The 6,748-nt window shown below is 39.3% G+C and overlaps 1 pseudogene; it reads right to left on the bottom strand.

Annotated features, from left to right (window-relative positions):
- Nucleotides 1-2,685: 2,685 nt before the first annotated feature.
- On the bottom strand, nt 2,686-5,964 carry LOC117286843 (annotated as a pseudogene).
- Nucleotides 5,965-6,748: the final 784 nt, after the last annotated feature.

The raw sequence follows: 6,748 nt of genomic DNA, 5'->3' as shown, positions 1-6,748 counted from the left end.
TTTCAAAAAACCAAAAAAAAAAAAAAAAGAAAAAGAAAAAAACCCAACCAACCAAACAAACAACCCCCCTCCAAAACCAAACCAATAAATAAATAAATAAAATGCAGGTTCAGCATTATAATTATAATTAGTTATTGTTGCAAAACCTTCTAATACGTCATATCTTTTTGGGATTTCCAAGTAGAGAAAGAGTTTTATTATAATATCCTGAGGCATGGTCTGGCACATAAAACTGCTCTAAGGTTAAAAAGTCATAGAATTTTATTTAGAGCTTTGATCAGTCTTTTGGCTGAATTGATAAATGTATCATTATTTTTGCCACAATAAAATAAAATAGGGAAGATTTTTTAAATAGGGCACAAGTGAGTCACTATAGGACTTTTCATGTCATCTTTTTTCCCTGTTCATACTTAAATAAAAATGGAGTTAAATTTTTTCCTTAGGCACATTTTTCTCGTAATAACTTGTTAATGGCATTAAAATACCCCATTATGCCTGGCATGAGAAAGTCCGCCTATGAAAGACGAAACACAAATTTCCTTTGTTTTTGCTTTTTGAGACAGGCCTTTATATCCCAGATTGGCTTCAAAATTTCCATCCTTCTGCTTCAGCATTGAGTGTTGGCTGAGATTACAAGAATTAGCCACCATTCAAATTTAGAAATATGAAAATAGGAGAAGTTATTTGATGGCATGCCTGTAAAATTTTAAATTTTGAATACTGACAATATTTCTCATCTCAAACTCGCTGCAATCCTCCTGCCTCAGCCTTTCAAGTCCAGGTGTGCTTCACCACATCCAGCTCGTCTCTTGATTCCTAAAAGGAGTTGAGACATTAAAGATAGTTAAGCAGCCACTATTTTAGCTCCACAGTACTCCTAATAAAATCAGGGAACTATAGAGCTCATTCACTAGATATTTTATGACCATTTACAAATGAGTAATAATTTAGAATAAAAAATAAAGGAACTCTGAGTACTGCATCCTTGATAACAACTTGATGAACTGAATCAGTCATATGAATTTGTTTCAGAAATCATCCTATAAATTTAGTTTGGAAGGGCATGTTTGCACAAGCCTACAATACTAGCACTGAGGAGGCTGAGTCAGGAGGATCACCTCCTGGGCTACATAGGCTGAGCTACCTGTCTAAAAAATAAATTAGGGCTGGGGGTGTAGTTCAGTGTCACCAAACGTGCCTGGTAAGTGCAAGGCCCTGAGTTTGATCCTCTGGTTCTGCAAAACAAACAAACAAACAAACAAAACAAAACAACCCTCCCCAATCCAAACCAAACCAAACAACAGCAACAACAAACCCCATAAGGTTAAGTTTGTATCAAATAACTCCGTTTAGTAATTCCTACACAGCATCACTAAAATCTAAGCTCAATATAAAGTTGTTACATGATAGTACTGAAATACTTTATTATCTGAAAATATTGTTACGAAAGTTAAATTTAAAGCAACACATTTCAAATAACTCCTATTTATGTACCTAAGAGTGTTTCAAAAGTTATGGTTATTGGTGTCTGCATGGGCTGTTTCATCATCTACGTATTATAGTCCCACTACCTATGTATTTATTTCCTAGGGATATCCCTTAGTAAGATGATGCCATTTATTTTCACTAGACATAAGACAATCTCAAGCAGCAATACAAAAACATACCTTTTTCTTCTAAAGAGTGATATATTAAACTTATATACGGAACAACTAGCAAACTGTGGAAAGGGAAAACAATGCACAGCAGACATATAAAGGTCATGAAAAACATCCTGTTATATACATGAACCAATTCTCTAGGAGGAAAGTAATCATTATGTAATGCAAACAAGAACTAATAAAAAGAAAAACTGAACAAAAAATCACCATCAGAAAAGTGTAAACTTTAACAAGGTACAACCTACTCCCGGGCTTTTGTCAACAAGAATAAAACCCATCTCCCACATTTGAAACTTTATCCAAGGCTTAATTATGGTCTCAAAGGAAGCCTATTTTAAAGCATGGAAAGACTGGGAGGGACAAATAGGAAAACAATTCTGCATGTCCTCTTGGTGCTAATTAGCTGAACACAATGCCATTAGATGATTAAATAGCTGTTGCTACTGTATAGTTATTTGGACACCTTTTCGTCTTGCAGCTGGTTTAGGGGAGAGCTCTCTAGCCAGTTCCTAATCCTGAGATTCATTCCAGTGGATTCTGCCATACCCTAAACTCCAATGGCACTATTTCATTGGCAAACTCGCTCACATCAGGCTTAGGGCGGTGCATTTTAGTGCTTGTCTGTCGTCCCCAAGAAGGAGCTTCTGGCTGCCCCTATTCTTGATGTCACAGTTTGACACAGCCCTGCCATCACCCAGAAGCGGACCTTTGGAGTCTTCCTTTTCACTCCAAGAAACAATGTGGGTTCAACTTTTATGAACCCCCCTTGTGTCTTGTGTCTTTGGCACCTCAGGCTCCTCTACCATTGGCTTTTCTGTTGTTTTCTCCTCTGGGGCAGGGAGGTTGAGCTCTTTTCAGTTGAAGGCTTTTCCACAGGCCCGTGTGCAGGGAGGAGCTGCTTTCTTTCTTCTGTGTCTTTGGACAACCAGAGAAGACTGAGATGAGGACAGTCTTCCTGCTAGGCCCGTTAAGTTAGGAAGTTAGGAGTAAGGTAATTACATCCTTCAGTGACGCAACTGGGCATTTATGGAGCCAAAGATCCTCCAATCCCCTGGATTTCCTCTGGGGAGTTTGGCAATTTCGAGAGCTCATAAGTAACACTTTTCTTTTGTTGTGTTTCTCCATCAGCACCACCTTTTCTGTCATAGCATGCAAGACCTTAATTCTCCACCCCAGCCCCTTTGAACCACCCTGTAGGCATCCTGCAAGACCCATCTGATAGATAACAGGGGAAGACTCTGGTCCTTAACACCTCCTGATTCCTGAAGGTTCTCACTAATAACTGCTGGCTTTGATCCTCCATCTATCTTCTACTACTTCTGCGTGGTTTTGCTGCTCAAAATTCTGAGTGTTTGCCTTAGTGCAGGGGTCTGTCTACTCTTCACTTATCCAAGCAGCATTTGGGCAGTCTTTCATGTGCTGTTCTTCACAACCACAGTGGAAACAGTGAGGTTTTGCCTTTTTGCCTTTTCTCGTATTTCTTGTCCTCCTAGAGAAAGAAAGTGGCTGGAGACTTACTGATTCCTGGATGTTTCCCATCCTTCTGTAAACTGAGGGTTTTCTCTTAGTAGTGATTGCCTCAATTTAACATGGCGGAATTAGTGAAATGCAGGACACTTCCTACAACACGAAAAGTTTCCTTGATGTTCTAATAACCCAGGATTCTTCTACCTTATGGTCCTCATCTAACATGATACTAGATGGCTGGGGAAAAGATTAAAGGAAAACTTTTCCACATCATTTTTCTGTTATTCCTTAATTTTTTTTTTTTTTTTTGTACCAGGGATCAAACTTGGGTCCTTGCACTTGCGAGACAGGCGGCAGAAACACTGAGCTAAATCCCTGGGCCCATGTTACTCCTTAATTAAAAAAAAAAAAATTGATACAAATGCCACTATTTCTTGATGACATTTCTTTGAAATAACATTGTAGATATAATTTATAATAAGTATCCATCTAATGGTGCTGATGGGAAATCTTCCACTTGTCAAGTAGGAATGTTCAATTTCTTTCTTTTTAAAAAAATATTATTCGTACATGTTTGCATTACACGATGACTGCATTTGGCAAGAGTGTTCAACTTTCTTTTACTTTCTTGATGTCTCTGCTGCTGAGGGGGATCCTGCAGCTCCATGCAACAAACTCTATTCTTGTCCTTGGTTTTCCAACACATTATCCTTGAAGCAGGTGTGGATAGGTTTCAGAGGCAGCTCCTGGGGGTGGGGTCAGACACCTCCAACAACTCCAGGTCTCCAAAATCTATCCACCAAAGCTTTGGGGGCTGAGAAAGACTCAGTAAAACACAAAAAATGCATGTGTTGACAAAGTTTGAAACACTTAATAGAAGCCTTCTTTTCTATATGCATTTGGGACCCAGCGGGGGCCCATCATTGATTCATATCAAAAATTCATTTAATTTGGAAATCATTTTTCTTTTTTTTATGGTGATGCATATTTATTTTTATTTATTTTTTGCTTTATTTATTTATTTTCTCATTGAGTTTATTGGGCACATTTTAGGTATACAGTACAGTTACATTCATCATTGGGATCTTGTACCTTTACATGACAGGTCTTGGTTCTCATTTTTTCCCCCTTGTCCCTGCCCTCCCTTCACCCCCTCCTCCCCTTCCCATTTACAAACACTTTATTTCCATTTTTTCAGTTTCTCATATTTTTTCTTTTCCCTTATTACCTTTCCACTTTCCGTACAACTTCAGCCTTTTTCTTCCTATTTCACATTGTTGATTATTTCATTAGGATCTTATGTACTATTATAGTTTTTCACACCAGAGAATCTATTCAGTATTTGGAAGTCATTTTTCAATGGTAAAAACATATTTTAAATATTTTGTCTTGCCTTAAAATCATAGATATCACTATTCAGTCACAAATTTTCCTTGAGGATGACTCTGCTGATAACTGGCATTAAAAAATACTCGAAACTGCCTGGTGGAATTAGTAAATTGCCCAATTTCTACTTTCTAGTTTCTGTCTCCTTAAAGTGCAAGCGGACTTCATGACACATACAATAATGTGAATGCAGCTACTTTAGACTTTAAAAACCGCCCCCCCACATTTTAGTGCGGCCATATGAACTATATGACACCAGCTTTTTTTTTTTTTTTTTTTTTTTTTTTTTTTTTTTTTTTTACTGGGGGGTTGTACCCAGAGCCTTCACATGAACTCCATCTCTGACCCTTTTAAACTTGGGGCTGGGGGCAGGTTCTTGCTAAATTGCCAAGTTGTCCAGGCTGGGTTTGTACTTGCTATCCTCATGCCTCATCCTACCTGTCTTTGTTTTTTTATTTTTATTATTTTTTTATTTTTAAATATTTTTGGTACCAGGGTTCAAAACCACTGGTGGTGGTTGCAGAACCATGGAGTTAAGTCCCCGGCCTCCCACCTGTCTTTCTTATGACAGGATTGCACCACCACACCTGCCTCAGCAACATTTATTTTTGAAATGACTCACCGGACTTTGGCTCTTTGCAAGGCACTAAATGTAGTTTTTATAGTTGTAGCTCATTCCATTTACCTTATAGTTCTTTAGTTTTTCTTTTTACTAAATTATTGCAAGGGATTTACTTATAATAACATGAAAAGTATTTTATTAAATTGAAGACTGCCTTATTAAAATTGATTTTGTTTATAGCTCAATAAATATAAACCCTTTATTAGGTTAAATGATTGTCCTAATAAGCACAGCTGGCTTAAACAGACCGGGACACACACGTGTGACACTGAGGACGCTCGCAGCTCATCTGGAAGAGTAGAACATGGGGCAGTGGTGGAGAGGAGCCTACTAGTGTGGGAAATCTCAGGCCTCGGTGTCAGCCGGAGGGAGTGAGCGGTTATGCAAATGTCCCAGGAGAGAAGAGCCATTGATTTAAATACTATTAGGTGATTTGTACCAGCTCTTCCCCATACCTAATCTTTGTGAATTTTTGAAACCTAGGGCAACTAATCTTTCTAGATTTATATTAGTATATGCAAACATTCTTCCCATTGAGACATTTTATTTGTGGGTATGTTTTACACCCCTAGAAAAACAATCCTGGGACTTTCCCTTCTTTGAGTTTTTATCTCGCTTCTTCCTAGTTCCTGATGCCAGCTGCGCTTGTCAATCGGATGTAAACCAAACAGGATGAGAGCAGCTTCTGCCTTTTTCCTGGGCCTTTCAGCTGCACATCAAGCCGGGGCTGATCCCTCCACACTTGTTTAACCCATCCGTGAGATGCACGGTTTTTCTGGCCCTGTGGTCACCAGTGATTTCAAAGTTGCCCAGGTAGTCGTACTTCATTGTCAGTTAGAAGCCGGATGATGACTGGAGCGCGGCATGAAGGCATTTCTCTTTTCGGCATTGTTGACGCTCTGGGGAACATCAGTGGGGACTTTCATGAGCGCCATTATGGTGCCTGGGAAGACGTGGAAAGCTGTATCACTGCACTAAATGAGTAAATTACCATAGGGATTGGTAGATGAAGCCTGGCACACCCATCTAATGCCCATCTGCCATCCAGAGCCTTCTTCATTTAAGCCCACAACTGATCTGGGCTCTTGATGGCTTAGAGACAGGAAGAAGTGGTGGGGAAGAACCACCCCATGCAAGTGTATCATGAGCAAGAAAATGTTTGTTTTTGTTTTTTTCTGAAGACCAAGAATAGCTAGCTCAAATAATTTCCTCAATCCTCTTCCCCATGTGACTTTTTAAATCTGAAAAGGGTTAAGAATGAAAGACAGAAAAGGACATATTACTTTTCTGACTAGAAGAACCTTGAGGCCACGTGCCACTTATCTGTAAAGGAAGGGAGGTACATAGAGGAAAAGGTAGTGAGGAAAACCGAGATGCAACACCACCTGTATTGGAGGGACTTAATACAGCGCTTCTCCAAGGAAAGGGTCAGGAGTGAGCCTTGGGTTAGGTAACAGTGTGGAAGAATCCCAGGCCAGCTGCCTCGGGCATGGGCATAAAGTGAAAGAGGTTAAGAAGATGCTACTTCAGTCTTTTCTCTTCATATTTCCCAGCATTGTTAGTTTTTCTCTTTCTTTCCTTCTTCCCTCTCTCCCTCCCTCCCTCCTTCCTT

Source organism: Fukomys damarensis, unplaced genomic scaffold, assembly GCF_012274545.1.
Source record: "Fukomys damarensis isolate Sample0158 unplaced genomic scaffold, DMR_v1.0_HiC HiC_scaffold_3, whole genome shotgun sequence".
Taxonomy (NCBI): domain Eukaryota; kingdom Metazoa; phylum Chordata; class Mammalia; order Rodentia; family Bathyergidae; genus Fukomys; species Fukomys damarensis.
The sequence above is the reverse complement of the archived record's forward strand: the minus strand, read 5'-3'. Positions and strand labels throughout refer to the sequence as shown.